Source organism: Lissotriton vulgaris, chromosome 12 (genome assembly GCF_964263255.1).
Source record: "Lissotriton vulgaris chromosome 12, aLisVul1.2, whole genome shotgun sequence".
NCBI classification, from domain to species: domain Eukaryota; kingdom Metazoa; phylum Chordata; class Amphibia; order Caudata; family Salamandridae; genus Lissotriton; species Lissotriton vulgaris.
Window position 1 is genome coordinate 579,051,382 of NC_141700.1, and position 16,293 is coordinate 579,067,674.

A 16,293-nucleotide genomic window follows, 5' to 3' on the forward strand; every position below is an offset into this window, starting at 1 on the left:
CCGCAAATTCGCATGCAGCGGATTTTTTTTTCTTGGTGATACAATTTTGCGGCGTGCGGCGTAAGATCGCAATTGCGAACATGTAGGTGCAGCGGGCAGCAACAATCTCGCACTCGCGAAATTACAAAATTTGCAATTCTGCACAAGAAATCCACTAGCAAGCAGCATAGACCTTCTGAAAATGATGATTTTTATCAGAATAACTCCTCAGGTTGACATTTGCCTGCACTTTTTTTGATTTGAGGCCTTTTGACTTTCTTTGGATCACTTTTGGATTAGAAATCAACTTTCACAAGTAAGCTTGTTTGGGGCATTACAGTTGCTGTAATGCTGTTCTGCAGAAAAACGAGTTTTGCAAAAGTGAAAGCATTCAGCAGGTGCAAAAGTTCAAACTCATCATTAGTAACCATTCCCTGTAGTGCTTCCTGACTGGGGCCCCTCCAGAGTTCAGTTGCTAGTTGCAACAATTGTATGACCCTGCTCTGACCCTCACAGCAGGCTCATAGAATAGCTACAAGTAGGCCACAAAGGTCCTGGAAAAAAAAATTGCACTGCCACAGAAAGCAAATTACAGATAAGGAAGCAGGTGCCAGACTGGAATTTTAAAGCAGTGACACATTAATAAATCAACCCCAAATTAATTCATGTCAGTTGAAGCAGGGCAGGTGTGCTTTCTTTTTCCCCCCATAATCTACAGTGATGATGAACCAGAGGGTGGCATTGATGTACCAGAGGGTGGCATCGGTGAAACAGAGGGTGGCAGTGGTGAAACAGAGGGTGCTGGGAACCTGTGATGATGAACCAGACGTAGAAACAACATAATCGCGACCGTTGCGAGCCGACATGTAAGTTCGCAATTGCGAACTGGTACAAAACCCTCGCGAACTGGCAGAAATCCTTGCGAACACAAAAAAAAATCTGCGAGAATTCGCGGATTTTGCGGATTGCGAGTTCGCAAATCCGCAAATTCACAAACGCCAGATTCGCAAAATTCGCCCATGCTTAATTAGTACGTTCCCATGAATGTTGAAAACATACGGGGGAAGGCAGAGGGAGGTCAGAGCATAGAGTGCCTAAATGCATCAGGAAAGGAACAAGAAATGCCTAGTGTTAGACCTGGTACCATTGGGGTGAATCTCCCTTCCATTTGTTGCTGTTGTCTCCTCTGTTTTTGATATGTTTTTGCTGATTAGATGCTTTGGGCACTGTGCCACTGCTATTCAGTTCAACAGTGCAAGTGGTCCCTATTGTAAAATATTGTAATGGATTAGTGACTCCATGATTGGCTTATTTGATTTACTTTTCAGACCCTAGTACAGTGCACCATGTGTGCCTAGAGGCCTGTATATCAAATGCTGCTAGTGGGCTTGCAGCACTGATTGTGCCACCCACAATAGGAGCTTGTAAAGTGTGTCTAAGGCCGGCCTTGCAGGGCCTGTGTGCAGTTTAGTACTGCCATGTCCACTTGGTAAGTGCACCCACTTACTAGTCCCTAAACCTTCCCTTTTCTACATGTTAGCCACCCCTAAGGTAGGCCCTAGGCCAGGGTGCATTGTATGTGAAAGGTAGAACATGCCCTGATGTGTGTAGCATGTCCTGATAGTGAAGCCAATTACGTTTTTCACTATTGCAAGGTTACCTGTCCCCATAGGCCAGAAAGGGCAGTTTGATTACACCATCTTATAATCCTAACTGACTCAGGGAACATGGTAGAAAAATGAATTTAGTATGCCTAAACTCAGAACGATAAAATACATATTTTAGTAAAGTTGGTTTTAAAATTCTGTGTTTGAAAATACCACTTTTAGAAAGTAGGTATTTTCTTGCCTAAACCATCCAGCCTGCCTCTGCTAGGTGGTGCATTGCATGTCTGGTTTGTGAGTGACAGGAGCTGAGGGTGCTCTAGGAGGCAGGGTGAGTCAGCACTAGGCTGAATGGGCCTATCTGCATTGGGAGGGGTGGGAGGAGTAGCACCTGGGCATGAATTGGGCTGTGCCTACCTTCCACAATGCCGGCTCCACCTCCTGTGGTGCGTCTGATAACCCTGGCCCACACTGACAAAGGAAGAAGTTGTGCACTAGAAGAATGCACCCAGAACTGGTTTGGACTAGGTACAGACCCAGATTCCAGAACTTTAGATCACTTCTGGGAATTAAGACAGACCTTTTCCCAAGGAGAAGAACCAGAGAATCTGCGGGAGGTTTTGACTACCCCTGTGCCAGTGTGTAATTGCTGGGGTTGGCCTGCAGTGTTTTCTTTATTGGCAAGGAAAGACTTTTTATTTACAACTTTCATCATCTTGAAGGAGAATCTCCAAGGGCTTGAACTGTGCTTGCCTCCTGCTGAAGTCTCAGGGATACAAGACTTCACCACCAGCTCCCCCCTGTATTTCCTTGCTGGTAATTCTGTCTGCAGAAGCCTGCGTGTTGTTGGAAGCTGGAAGCACGACTCAACGAGAAGAAGCATGTCCATCCACAGCTGTTGCCTTTGCATCATCAGAGAAGCATGTTCGCCACCTCAAGGGTCGCCGTCGCATCACCGGAGAAGCGTGTCTTCATCGCAGCTGTTGGTTGTCGCATCCCCGGAGAAGAATGTCGCAAGGCCTGTCGCGGCTCCAAAGTTACAGTGTCGCCACACTGCCGCTGGGCGTGCATGCATCGTCTTCATGTCATCGCATCAAGGGCGCCATCTTTTCGCATCGGACCGGATCGTCACATCGCGTCGAGGCACCATCTTGTTGCATTGCAACTGGGACGAACCACAAGATCATTGCATCACCTCCTCTCCGGTAAGGAACAGACGTATCGCCTACTTTTTGCAAGCACTGAGGAACAGACGCATTGTTCTCCCTGTGAACCTTTTGTTTATCTTGCGTTGACGCATTCTCATGTACTTTGTAAGAAACCTGTCACATTTACCATCTAAAGTGAATTAAGCGATTTTAAAGTCATTTTCTTAATACTGTATGGTGGATTTTTGTCATTTGGGTCTTGTGTTAAGTCTATATAAAAAATACTTATTTTTATAAAACCTGTGTTGTGTCCATCTGTAGTATTTACACTGTATTACTGTATGTGTTCACAAATTCTTTAAATATTGCACCTGAGATAAGCCTTCCTGCTTGTGCCAAGCTACCACAGGGTTGAGCCGGGGTTATTTAGGAGTGTTGCCCCCTTCCTCTGACTAGAAGCAAGTATCCCTATTTGGACAAAGGTGTAAGCCATTGCGAACTAGAGACCTCAAGTTCTAACACTTAGTATAGATGTTTCTCGGATTCTTCTCTCCCTATCAAATTATATCAAAGAAAAATTTGCAGTTTCGGAGCAGAATCAGACACATATTCAAGCAGCTTGCGAGGGATTGGAGGAGAAACTGGTCGACATCACGGAAAGACTTCTCATTATGGAAACCTCTCCGGGGTCACTGCAAGAGGAAGTAAAAACTAACCAGAAGGAGATAGTGGAATTGAAGGCAGGATAAAAGGAGCTGAGAGACAAACTTGAAGTGTTGGAAAATCATTTCAGAAGAAATAATCTAAGGGTCTTGGGCATTCCAGAAAGCATTGAGAGAGGAAATTTAAAGAGCTTTGTAGTAGACCTGCTGTTAGAATTTTTCCTAGAAAGAGCAAAATTAGACTTAGAAACTGACATCCAGAGGGTACACCGTGATCCTTTTTTGAAAACACACGGATAAAGGAAATCCTAGGAAAATTCTGATCAATTTTTGCACTTACACAATTATGGAGCTAATCCTTTCAGCCGCTCTCAGAGGCAAACAGTTTAAAAAACAAGATTGGTCCTTCACGATTAGGTCAGACATCTCCAAGACAACTCTAACTCGTCAATGGGAATTAGGAAAGCACATCCAAGACCTGAAGGATTTAGGGGCAACTGCGCAGCTGATATTCCCAGCGACCTTTAGAATAATGTGGAACAACAGAATGCATAACATCAGAGAGGTATCTGAGGTAGAAAACTTAATTGTTAAGATCAAGTCTCATAAAGATTCCAAATAGCTCTAAGTTACTTTATAGGGCGGAGGCACGGAGCTCTAATAGGATATGCTGGAATACCCAGACAGGATGCAGGGAGGGTTCCCTAGGGGGGAGGGGGGATGGGACTAAGACATTTTCATGTTTTCTAGTTTATTTGAGCATAGGGTGGTGAGCAGATAGGGAAAAATCAAAAAAATATGGTCCTCATTAGCACAAAGGGATAAAACTTTAGCAAAGAGAAGGAGGTGTGAAGACTATCGTTTTAACGGAAAAGGGAAGGAATGGCTAGTAGTTTAAAAATAGCCTCTTGGAGTGTCAATGGCTTAAAGGTAAGGTCTAGATGAAGGAGGATTCTGGAATTCCTCAGACTTTCTGATAGTAACATTATCCTACTACAAGAGATGCACTCATGCAGTGAAGAATGGCTGGAAATCCTAGGAAGGAATAGATGGATTTTGCACCTGGTGTGTACAAACCAGGCATGTAATGCGAAGGGAGTGGCAGTCCTATACAAAAAATCAACTCAGGTCAGGGTAGAGTGCTCTAAGATTGATCCTAGGGGTAGATTGGCAATATGCTATGTTAAGGTCCACAACATAGGATACGCTTTTGTGGCCTATAATGGCCCAAATATTGACGACCCTGCACCTCTCAGGGATCTATATCAACAGCTTTTCGAGACAAAATATTATGTCATTCTGGGAGCTGATTTTAATACATTCGGGACCCAGCCTTGGATAAATCTATCTCCAGACCAGCAGTAAACTCTCGCAAAATGAGGAATTTTGTTCACTATCTGATAAAAAATGTAGCTTTGATGGACATCTGGAGAACGAAAGCAGGGCAGGAGAGAGGGTATACTTTTCAGAACAAAAACCTGGCCTACATATCCAGAAATGACCTTTTTTGACAGACAGAAAACTTAACAATAGCATTCTCAAGGTAACTCATCAACCGTCATAATTATCTGACCATGCAGCTGTTAAGTTGGAGATTTTAGATAAGGCCCACTAGTACAGACAAGGTGGACTTTAGATAACCCGATCAGGAGACTCAGAAGTAGTAAGATCCCTGAAAGAAGAAACTTTCTTCTTCTTTAAACAAAATACATACTCCCCCCCCCCCCCCCCACACACACACACACATGTCTGGGATGCTTATAATGCGCATCGCTGGAGGAAATTCATTAGTATAGCTGCTTTTAAGAACAAAGTGGGAAAGAACAAAGTAAGTGAATATGAACAGGACATTGAAGAAATGCAGGGAAAATTAGCAGAAAGCGAGCTTGCCCAAGCTTTGACAAAAGAGGAGCTACAAAGTAAATTGACAGAAGCAAAAGGGATCTTATCTGATTATCTAGAGGGACTAGTGAATCAGAGATGGGAAGTTAGTAGGCTGGTGAATCACGAATATGGGGAAGGATGTGGGAAGATGCTAGCATGGAAAGTGAGACAGGACCTGGCTAGAAACAAGATAAAGGAGGTAATAAATAATAAAACAGGAACTAAGGGGCCTATTACGATGCTGCCACCGTAACGGGCAACAGGACCTACCTCAAGAGGTGTGGCATTCCCGCTGTGCCTATCAGGATGCGACCGCCACCGTGGTGGTCGCATCTTGTATATATAACATTGTGGCTGGCGGTGCTGTATTTAGCACCCACCACAATGTTAAACAGGCATGTTGTGCATTTGCATGCACAACTTGAGGGGCACCGTGCAGTGCCTGCCACGTTGTGAATGCAAATGCAGGGGGGTACCAATGGCAGGCAGTCTTCCCGCGCGTGGCGGTACACCCCGCCATCATAATATGATGGGGTAAATGGCATGCGGGTGGTGTGTTATGGCGGGCGAATTGCCACCACCGTTTGGCCGGTGGCGACCCGCCTGCCATACTAATAGACCCCTAAGTGTATGGAAGAGTGTGCAATTGGGGAAGCTTTTGTTTGCTTTTTTCAGTAGTTATATATTGAGGATGTAGAAGGGACACAATCAGCAATAGAGACAGGTTCAAACAGGACAAACTCCCCTGCCTAGACATCACTTAGCAGACGTCGCTTAAGCAAGAAAACTCTAAGACAGAATAATATTGTATGATTAAGAATCTAAAGAATAGGAAGGCTTCGGGACCTGATAGCCTACCCAATGAGGTATATAAACCCCTGAAAGAGGAATTCACCCCCTCGCTACTAAAGATGCTTCATATTATATATACACAGCAAGCACCCCTCCTCTCCACATGGAGTGAAGCAGTGATTACTTTAATACTCAATCCCGAAAAGGACCCAAAAAATGTGAATCTTACAGGCCTATCTCTCTGATAAACGCAGATTACAAAATCTAGTCACAAGTTCTGGCAAAACAATTGGACAAGGTCTTATGAGACATAATAGGCACGAATCAGAAGGGTTTCATGAAGGGGAGGCATCTCTCAGACCTCAGACAAGACCTGGTGTGTGCGATAGACGTAGCCTCTGCTATGAGGGTCCACTTAACTGTCATTATGGTTGACGCCACCAAGGCCTTCAGCAGAGTGAGTTGGCCCTATCTGTATGCAGTGATAGAACAAAATGGTCTTGGTGGTAACTTCCTTCAAGCTATTCAAGACATATATGCCACCCCCACAGTGAAGATACTGATCAACGGTTCTCTAACCACTAGCCTCCGGATAAATAGGGGAACCCGACAAGGCTGCTTACTTTCGCCTCCACTGTTTAATCTGTATCTGAAACCTCTGGCAAGGAGAATAAGAGTAGAGCAAAGAATCCCCACATTTCAGTATGGAGAGTGGTATAGAAAAGAAGCTCTATAAGAAGATCACTTGGTAGTCTATACAGCAAACTTGGAGACATCTTTGCCAGTGGTCATGGAATTATCGGGCAATTTTGGGCGAATTCCGGGTTACCTAGTCAATGAAGACAAGAACTAGACTATGTAATGGAACAATCCCATTCCCACCCACCTTAAACACCTCGATAAGACAAATTTCAGATACCTAGGAGTACAAGTGACAAATGATCTGGCCAAATTGCATTGGTCAACTCACTCGACTTATGCAAGAGACAAAGATACTTTTGCAAAACCGGGCTTTCCTTCCGCTTTCCATTCTAGGAAGGGCCAAATTAGTAAAAATTACAATCCTCCCTTAATTTACTTTTATTTTTAACACTCTCCCCTTTTTCTTTAAGCTAGCCTAGTTTAAAAAACTTAATGGGCAACTCAGTAGTTTTATATGGAGGAGAAAGAGCATGAGAATCTCCTGGAAGAAACTTAGGAAGAAAAAGCTAGAGGGGGGAATAGCTCTCCCAGATTTCCAATTGTATTATTGGGCGTTCTTTTTGAAAAACACCAGGCAATTGCTGATGGCCCATCATGACATGCCAATGAGATACAGGTCTCTAAAAAGTTATTTAGGAGAAGAAAGCAAAGGTGTTTTATTTAAATTTGGCCATACTAAATAAAATCCGAAATTAAAATTTAAGAAGCTAATTGCAACATGCAGAATCTGGATTCAGGTCAAAAGAATTCCAGGGATTCCATACTATAGCTGCGCAGCACCAATCTGGAACTCCCCAGGAACCTCGCTATGTATGAAGGACAGCCTAGCCTCTCCATTGGTAAACAAAGGTTTACTAAGATGGGGCTAACTTGCTGAGGATGCTGCTAACATGGGCTGACCTAAGCCAGAGCACGGACTTCAAGTTATCCAGATGTAAATATTACCAATTGGTTAGTTAGTTGCGATCCCAATCAACCCTTAGGGCGGCGTCGGATGTAGGGAAGGATTTAGTAAAGAAGCAAGCCTACAGGAAGAAAGTCTCAAAGTGGTACTGGGCACTGGTACAAGGAGATGATGGCTGTATGACCCCGGCCGAAGAAATCTGGAAGCTGGACATACCAGGCTGCAATATCCACAACTTATGGCAAGTATCTGTTACTATTTCAGTGATAACTTTATTTCGGTCAGAGACCATAAAAGTGCAAATAAAATACATACAAAGCACAATTGATTAAAACAATAAATAGTAAGCAGCTAATATTGGTCATAAAAATAGATTAAACTGAGAAGTTATCATGAACCTAGTAACATAGGATTTAAAAAATTGATCAAAGATATTAACATTGGTATTGAACAAAGCCTTTCCTTCTGCACCACATACCATGTATAAAACGGGATACAGCAAAAACTATGGGAGGCGAGGTATCTTACATTAAAACTCTACACGTATCTGTTACTACACTATGGGCTTCAGTGATTTCGGCACCACTTAGGATGAATCATTTGTTTACCATATATAGGGCCTACTGGTCTCCCAGGAAACATGTGAAGATGGGAGGTAGTAAAGAAGATGCTGCCTGAAATGTCAACTGGAAAACACAGATGATATACATCTCTTTTGGTAGTGTCCAGCTATCCTGCTCTACTGGCGAAATGTGAGTAAAATATATTTTTTAATCCAGTGTTGCGAGTTCGAGGTACGCCTTCCTTTGGTTATATTTGGAGTAGATAATACAGTCCTGGGGAAGAACATCATATCCCTGTTGTTTACTCTAATGACTACTGCACGCAGGGAAATTTGTGTAAAATGGGTCTCTGAGCTCTCCCACATTTGTGGGGGCTGGCTAAGCTTCTCAAGGCATATAGCTAGGTTAGACTGCCAGATTGGCTCATCCAAGAAAGAAAAAATGAGGGCCCCCTTTCTGTCAATTGGCCCTTGATTTCTGTATTCACAGTACATTTTCTAGGGGGATCTAAAGCTACACTTTCTCTGGGTTGCTTTTGTTTCTTTTTTGGCCTAGTCCAAGTATTAAGACAAGCTCAATGAGTTGACGAGATTGGTGGTGGCTACCATTAGACCTCTCATCAACAGCGAGTTGGAAAAGGCTTGCGCCTGGTGGCACGCTCAGATCCTTCAGACCTTCAGATAGATATAGCTCTCAGCCTTTGTCAAATATGAGGACTAAATAAATAAATAAATAAAAAGAGCAGCCATTCCCCATAACCGCACCACTGTCCCCAGGCATGTACCCTAAGGCATTGGTGTTACAGATGAAAGTTGCAAAATTAGGTGTAGTGTAGTTCCTATTTTCCCTATAGGCCCTGCGCATTGGAATAACATAAACAGCAGTGTAGACGTAGAAGTGCGGTCTTCCAGGTCTCTACTGACTATGCTAAACTTAATTGAGTTTGTACCAACTAGCTCAGAGGTCACTGGAAACTTTCTTGACTGAATAGGAAGTGATCAGCTCCCCTGGCTCAGACAAGAAGGGATTCAGTTTTCAAACAACCGCATAAACATGACAACTTTGCTCCTTAGAATAAGAGTCAATCTCTAGAGTCGTGTGAAACAGTAGACAGCTATTTCACTCAGTCAGTTGTGCAGATTACTTTCACCAAGATGCAGAGAATAGAGAGACGGGCGTTTTCAATAAAAAGGTATTATTTATTGAACAGTCTTTCTTCTCATGCAAGAGAAATGAATTGCCACAATTGCAAGACTTGTTATCATAAAAAGTGTGTACAGTAAAAGGAGGATTGCGAAATAATACTGTAGAAGCATTGATATGGTTTCTTAGCCATACAATGGTTAAAATGAGTAAAATATATACATTCATATATACATTTTGACTAACGTACTCAACTGCTGCTTCTAGATACGCCTACCCCAGTGTACCTGACCTAAGCCTAATACTTGGGAGGGAGTAAGTAAGTAGCAGTTTAAGTTAAGTTGGTTTTGCCAAGAGTTTGCTGCAAGAATTCTCCCTAAGGGTTTAGTCAACACTGTACCTCTGGAATAGAATGTTGGAGGTCTGGTATCTCCCCTCAGGACTCGATATCCCAGTTACCCGCAAGGGTAGGCTGGAAACGCCGGAGCTGGATTTTCTCGGCAGGAGAAAAGACAGCGTCTTTCTCAGTGCGTCAAGGAGGAGGAGGGGCAGCGTCCGTGGGCTTCTCGCATCTGCTGGGCTCTGCAAGGGACACCTGTTCTGCTCCTGTATTCTCTATCACCACCGCTGTGTTTGCTTAAGGCAACGTTGGTAATATTTATACCTGGAAGGTGCCTTATTTGACTTACGTTTTTGGACATAAGACGTCAATAAAGATGTCACTAAGAACCGGTCGTTCTTACAGTGCTCATTAGAGTTCTATTACTAATCAAAACATAGCAAGCGGGGCTTTCCCAGGTTGCTGGGGGTTTTATCTGTTGAAAGAACTCGGTGTGTAATCTAGGAATCTAAGATAGTGGCTTCTGCTGTGTCATCTACTGTAATGAGCTGCAGAGGCGAGGTTCTGAAATATGGCTCTGATCGTTTATGCCATTAAAGGGGTATGGATGGATTATAGCCGTATTGGGGCATAAGGTCACAATATTGATCGGGGTCCTAGATTAGAACATGACACCCACTCCACGAATTTATGTCCATCAAATTACTAAAAACTTAAGCAATAGGATGCGTGTGTAATACTTCCCACCCCAAAATACATATTTGCATTTGAAATGGCGTATTTGAAATACATGAAATATAGGTACTGTACTTCTTTAAGCATAGAAATCATTCAAAAATTATAGCATATGTAATCAGTTGAACGATTTTGCGAAAAAATTACACATGAAATATCTCTTTATACAGAAAAGAAGGGCGAGAATATTCCATCACATATAAATGCATTTGCTGTAACATGTGCTAGAGGCTGAGGTAAAGTTATTATGTCTCTAGATCTACCTAAAAATAGAAGCTCTGTTCTTTATGAATAGTTCTACTTTAAGCAAAGGTTTTCGTGCCAGAAAAAAGGTAAATATTTTGAAAAAGAGTTCAATTCAAAAAAAAAAAAATTCATGGTGAACAGGGGAATAGAGTTCCAAACGCTTTTTTGTAGTTTTTGTTGATCAAAACTGAAGGCCGAATTCAGAGTTCATGGGAACGCTGTGCGCCGGAATGTTTCTTTTCCAAAAAATCATTGTTGTTGTTCAGGGGAGAACATCATATCATACAGGCTTTTAAAGAACAGGTCTACATATTCAGGTGACAGTTCGACCAAGTTCGATAATGCTGTGACTTGGCAGGTGTGAGAATGATTGCTATCATCGATGTTTGGATCAGCAATGCTCACAGAAGGCTGTACCTGGGTGATGTTGCTTTCTTGTATCGCTTCACTGCCGCCACCTAGTAGTAGCACAGGAGTCTCAACGAATGCCGTCATCAGGATTGGTAACCGCTGGGGACAACACGATGCGTGAGCCGTTACAGGACTTAGCAAAGTATCGATATCCATTGGTACTGCTGATGGTAGTGCAAGACAGGTGTCTAACACGCATTCTTCTCCGCATAGCATACATTGAAGCACAGGTAAGATGCAGGTCTGCCATATAGGTCTGAATGAAAGAAACCAGGTCATGTTCAGATCTCTCAGCCTGGCTAATCCAAGGACTCTAGTTATGCGGTCCCGGTAGCGTACTGCTAGGATCGTTTCTTCCATCCTTGCCGGAGTCATGTCTGTGTTTTGGCTTGCCATATCGGAGCAGGAGGGTCAAAAATAAAATGCCTTCTACAAGTCCCAAAGTTAGGGGTATGCCGCCAAAAACTGAATGGACAAAATTAGGAATAATTCCTAGGATTGCTTTGAATGGTGTTAACAGTCTCAAAAAGATCGTCTTAAATACGCCTGAGATACCTACGGCATCTGACATATTTAGAATTTGGCTAAGCATTTCTGTGAAATACACGGGGCAATTTGTTGATAAAAGGTCTTGTATCTCTGATGTTGTCCTTGCAACTTGGAGATCATACGTCTCTTTAGATGACGTTATGGGCACTGTTGTCTGTAAAAGCACAGACTTCATTCTGCTTAAAGTATCAATTCGTATAGAAGAGACATTCAAAGGAGGCCACATCGGCATCTCGGAATCTTCAGGGCCGTTTGGAAACAATGCTTGCATACAGCAAGTGACCATGGAAGTTACGCTTACGAGATATGCTTTCCCTGGCATCAAGCCACAACAGCTGTGATCCATTATTAGAATGTAACTCCCGTTAGAGAGTTGTTTAAAAAAAGGCTCTAGCTGTGTTGCAGGTGTGACATGTTGGTGGCATGAAAGGTTGTTTGAAGTTCCTTCACAGGCCCCGTGTAAATTAATACCCTGGCACAAAAGTATACCGCTTAGTGAATGTTTGCAATTTTCACCACTAAGAAATACATTTTTGTTGCTGTCACTATAGCATGTGTGTGTATATGGTAATTTCCATACTGACTTAATGTACCCTTTACCCAATCGTTCATACTGGCCAGTCGGTATATATTTATGGCAATTTTTAAATTGGAAAGTTGTTATCGGAATTGTGATAATCCCGTGTATTATCCATTCAATGACAGGTCTTTCTGACATTGTCAATGGTAATCTCTCAAGTTTTTCGATGCTCAGGATTGTATAGTCTGCTCCTTTCTGTGCCAAGCTGATTTGTTTATCAGTAAGGTTAAAGATGGAAAACAATGACGTTGTGTTGATTAAAAGCCATGGCACATAGCCTGAACGAAGATTTTGCAGCGTCCAGCCTGGCTGTACAATAGAACGCAATTGCGACTGGCCATGCTGTAATATTCGCAAGTCTTTCTCTATTATATCAATGGCAGATGATACAATACTGTCCAGTGAATATATTCTGGAGGACAGAGTCATTAACCCATTTTCCACAACAGAAAGTGATTTTTCCAAATTAATACGATTAATTTCTCGTATTTTTTCAGCTGTTTCAATTTGAGTTACTTTCCAAGCCTCGTTGTATGCCGCATAGATGCTGGCCGCTATGAAGCACTTGTGATGCTGTTTGCGTGGTCCCATAATAAAATCGCGCAAATGAGCACCATTTTTAAGTAAAGTTAAGTGTTGCTTAATTTCTGCCAGTGTGGATGTTTCTAGCCATTCAAGGCACAGCTTCCCTACACTGTATGTTGTTACTATCCCTGGATGTTGTCTCTGGGAGTATCTAGTGTCTGGTCTGGTCATTTTTAACCCATGTGTTTTGTTCAGGAATCTATCTTGACAGTTATTCGTGTCAGTAGGCCAGATTAAACACTTTTTCCAATCAGGATGTGTTCTGTTTAGATGTAAAATTTTAGATATGTCTATTTCGATTTCTGTTGTCGCATTATCAGGTATTGGTTTTGGAATAGACGGTTTGTTAAGGTCTCTAATCTTAGCTAGATCAAGACAGGTTGTTTGATGAATTGTGTCATTTAAGAAAATTATTTGTTCTGGGATCATGCAGGCTCGAAATAATGCTTCAAGGCCTTGTACCTGCCAAGCTTTTGTACCCCAGATGGTCTTTGTTTCAATGTTATTTTTCCAGAAATCAAAACCAAATGTCATCATTTTTTCATAAAATGCTTCTGAATATATCAATTTAGTATTTGTCAGCATAGTTTTCAACCCTGTTTTATCCAACAGTTTATAATAAAACGTTCCTGCATCACTTGTATTAAACCCTGAGAAGTACTGGAATTTCTCATAGAATGTTTTCGAACTGCTTTTAGGTGGAGTAGCACAATGTTCCCATTGGTTATATTTAAAAACATTTCTAGGTTGTGCAGATTTATGTAAGTAATGGTCTCCGTAATGTGAGAAGCAGTACAACTGTTCATAATTAGACGAACCTTGTAAATAATCATGTTCTGTAAATCTTGCTGACAACACTAAATCAGACATCATATTATTTATACTTTCAAAATCCCAATCATCAGAGAATGTACTTGGTTTTACAAAGTCACTTAATGAAACCTTGAACTGGTGAGGATATTTCAGGATTTCCACCGGGCCATATACTTCATAGTCAGTCTTGTCCCATACTACCCCGCAGGCTGTGACATTTACTGATGATAGTCCTCTTTTCTTCACGTGAGATGATTTGTGAGGTTTTAGAACTAAGTTGATGTTCTGACTTGCTGTGTCCATTGAATTGTAATACATTTTCCTAAAATTAAACCCAATATTAGGCCTAGTAGGAGTATAAGTACCCCTGATATAATCCAATGCTCAATCAATGGTGCATCTACATATACTTCTTTGATTTGATGAAAGAGTTCTGTTGCTTTTTCTTTAAAAGTCTTTGTTTCTGGTGTAACTTCAGGTTCGTTTTGATATTCAGAAAAGGTATCGATGTTGATGAAGTAGCCAGAGGCAGTTCTGTCAATTGTTGGCATTTGTTTCTCAATTTGTCTTTCGTTAGCACATTCTGATGCCACATCATTGTAGACTGGTGTTTCATGACGAACTGTTTCAATCTGTGTTTCAAGAGGCAAGAGTTCCATGGCATTATTGCATAGTCCCTCTCTGCGCACTGCAGGTTTATCAAATGTGATTAGTCTTTCAGTTTGAACCTCTTGGATTGTTGCAAATTTGGGTATTCTGTTGTTTCTTGGGAGTCCACTTGGCCTAGTGTTGATTATAGGCCACATGATTGTGGTTTTACCAGGTCGATTGATACAACTCGGTTCTCCTTTTTACCAGCAAGAGGCGGTAGTACTACTGATCTTGTTCCGTTGATTGCCAAGACAGGTACGGCTTTTCTGTAAGAAGGCCCAAATTCCTTCTTCACCGCTATTTTCTCTCTGACTAGATCCCCAATCTTTGGAATCCAGACAGGTCTTGCTGGGACAGGTGGTGTGTCTTCAGTGGTAGTTGGCTGTTGCTTTAACTTTATGTTGCTTAAGGATTTTCTTGTTTCATTCAAGTCCTGTAAAACAGCCAAACGATCTTTGATGTCAAAATCTTTATTCTTATCTTTTACCACTGAAGCCTGACTATCGAGATCCTGAACATGCATTCTAGTTTCCGAACAATAGTTCGCACGGGCTGAAACCTTTTAGAGAATTTCTTGGCAAATTATTTAGACTAAGTTGGACACTTATTAAAGGTTTGACCCACCCATCACCCGAACCTAATACCTTCGCCGTTATAGATTGCTTTATGTCTCGGTTTTTTCTTTCCACTACACTGTTCCCCTCAGGGTGTGATGGACAACAGTATCGCAACCCAATGCCCATACTGGCCATGGCCTCCTTATAAGTCGAGAGCTGAAAGCAGGACCCTGGTCAGAATGGAACATGGCAATTGCGCATGTGCCGATAAAGACTCGCAGATCTTTCATAACAGTTTTGGCGTCAGCCGAGCGCTGGGGCCACATTTTCTAAGTGAATTTCAGTCTTAAACAATTAATAGGACGCTGGTTTGCATATAGACAGCATTACCCTGTCTATAAATGGTAACTGGGCAACAGGCTGGACCGGTTCATTACTGCGCTTGACTCGCTGCTGCGATCTCTGTCGCAGTCCGGGCAGTTCTTCACATATTTATAGTGGTGCAGACTCATCTCTGGCCACCAGTATACTGATTGTAATTCGGTCAGAGATCCCTTCATCTGTTTGTGCCTTGGACCTCCACCCATGTGTGCGTCTGCTATTAATAACTTTCTCCTGTTCGTGTTTGGAATTACCCTAGCCCCACTCCAGGGATTCGAGCAAAAGGAACGGAGTTTGCATCAATTACGTATGCATAATTGAGTGGATAGTTCGCGGGTAGCGCTGCGCAGTCGCTTTTTAAGGACGTTTTTACAGCCAGCATGGTTTCCCCGTCTATGTATTTTTCTGAACGCTTTTTTGTGGCTTCGGAAGCCGGTTTAGTCGCTTCAGCTGTGGCTGTAATAGCCAATGAATTCCCTGCAACGTGAACGCCATCACTTTGATGACTCAGAGTGTGTATCACGTGAGTCTTTTGTAGTTCTTTTTTAAAAAGAACTACCTGTTTCCAAAGCATTTTATGCTTGATTGTGGCACCTGTGTCATCTTTGTAATCATTTTGAATCCAGCTCTGCAACTTATTATTGTAAGAGTTGACGCAAAAATGCGAATCACACACGATTAGTGTCGGGAATTCACGTTCTGCATTTTCAAGCGCCATTTTTAAAGATCTGATTTCAGCTCGCTGAGCCGAACAGTTTCTCAGTGATTCAGTTTTTGTTATTTTCGGTCTGAATTTACCGCACAGCCAGCGACCTTTAATAATCGTGCAGGCTGCATCGTAGGATTTATTCTCTACGTTGTAATGCTGTACAAATCTGTCTGTGTAGATTATACAGGAGTATTGTTGTAGAGGAAGAATTTCGATTGGCAGAGGATATTCTTGTTCATAAGTTAAATCTTTCAGTTTTTTCATGTGCGCGGCGAAATAGTATTTCACATCTTCCGCGCCAAGAGAATTTACACACTGTATCCATTTCGGATCCAGTGACACTGTAGGCAGGTTT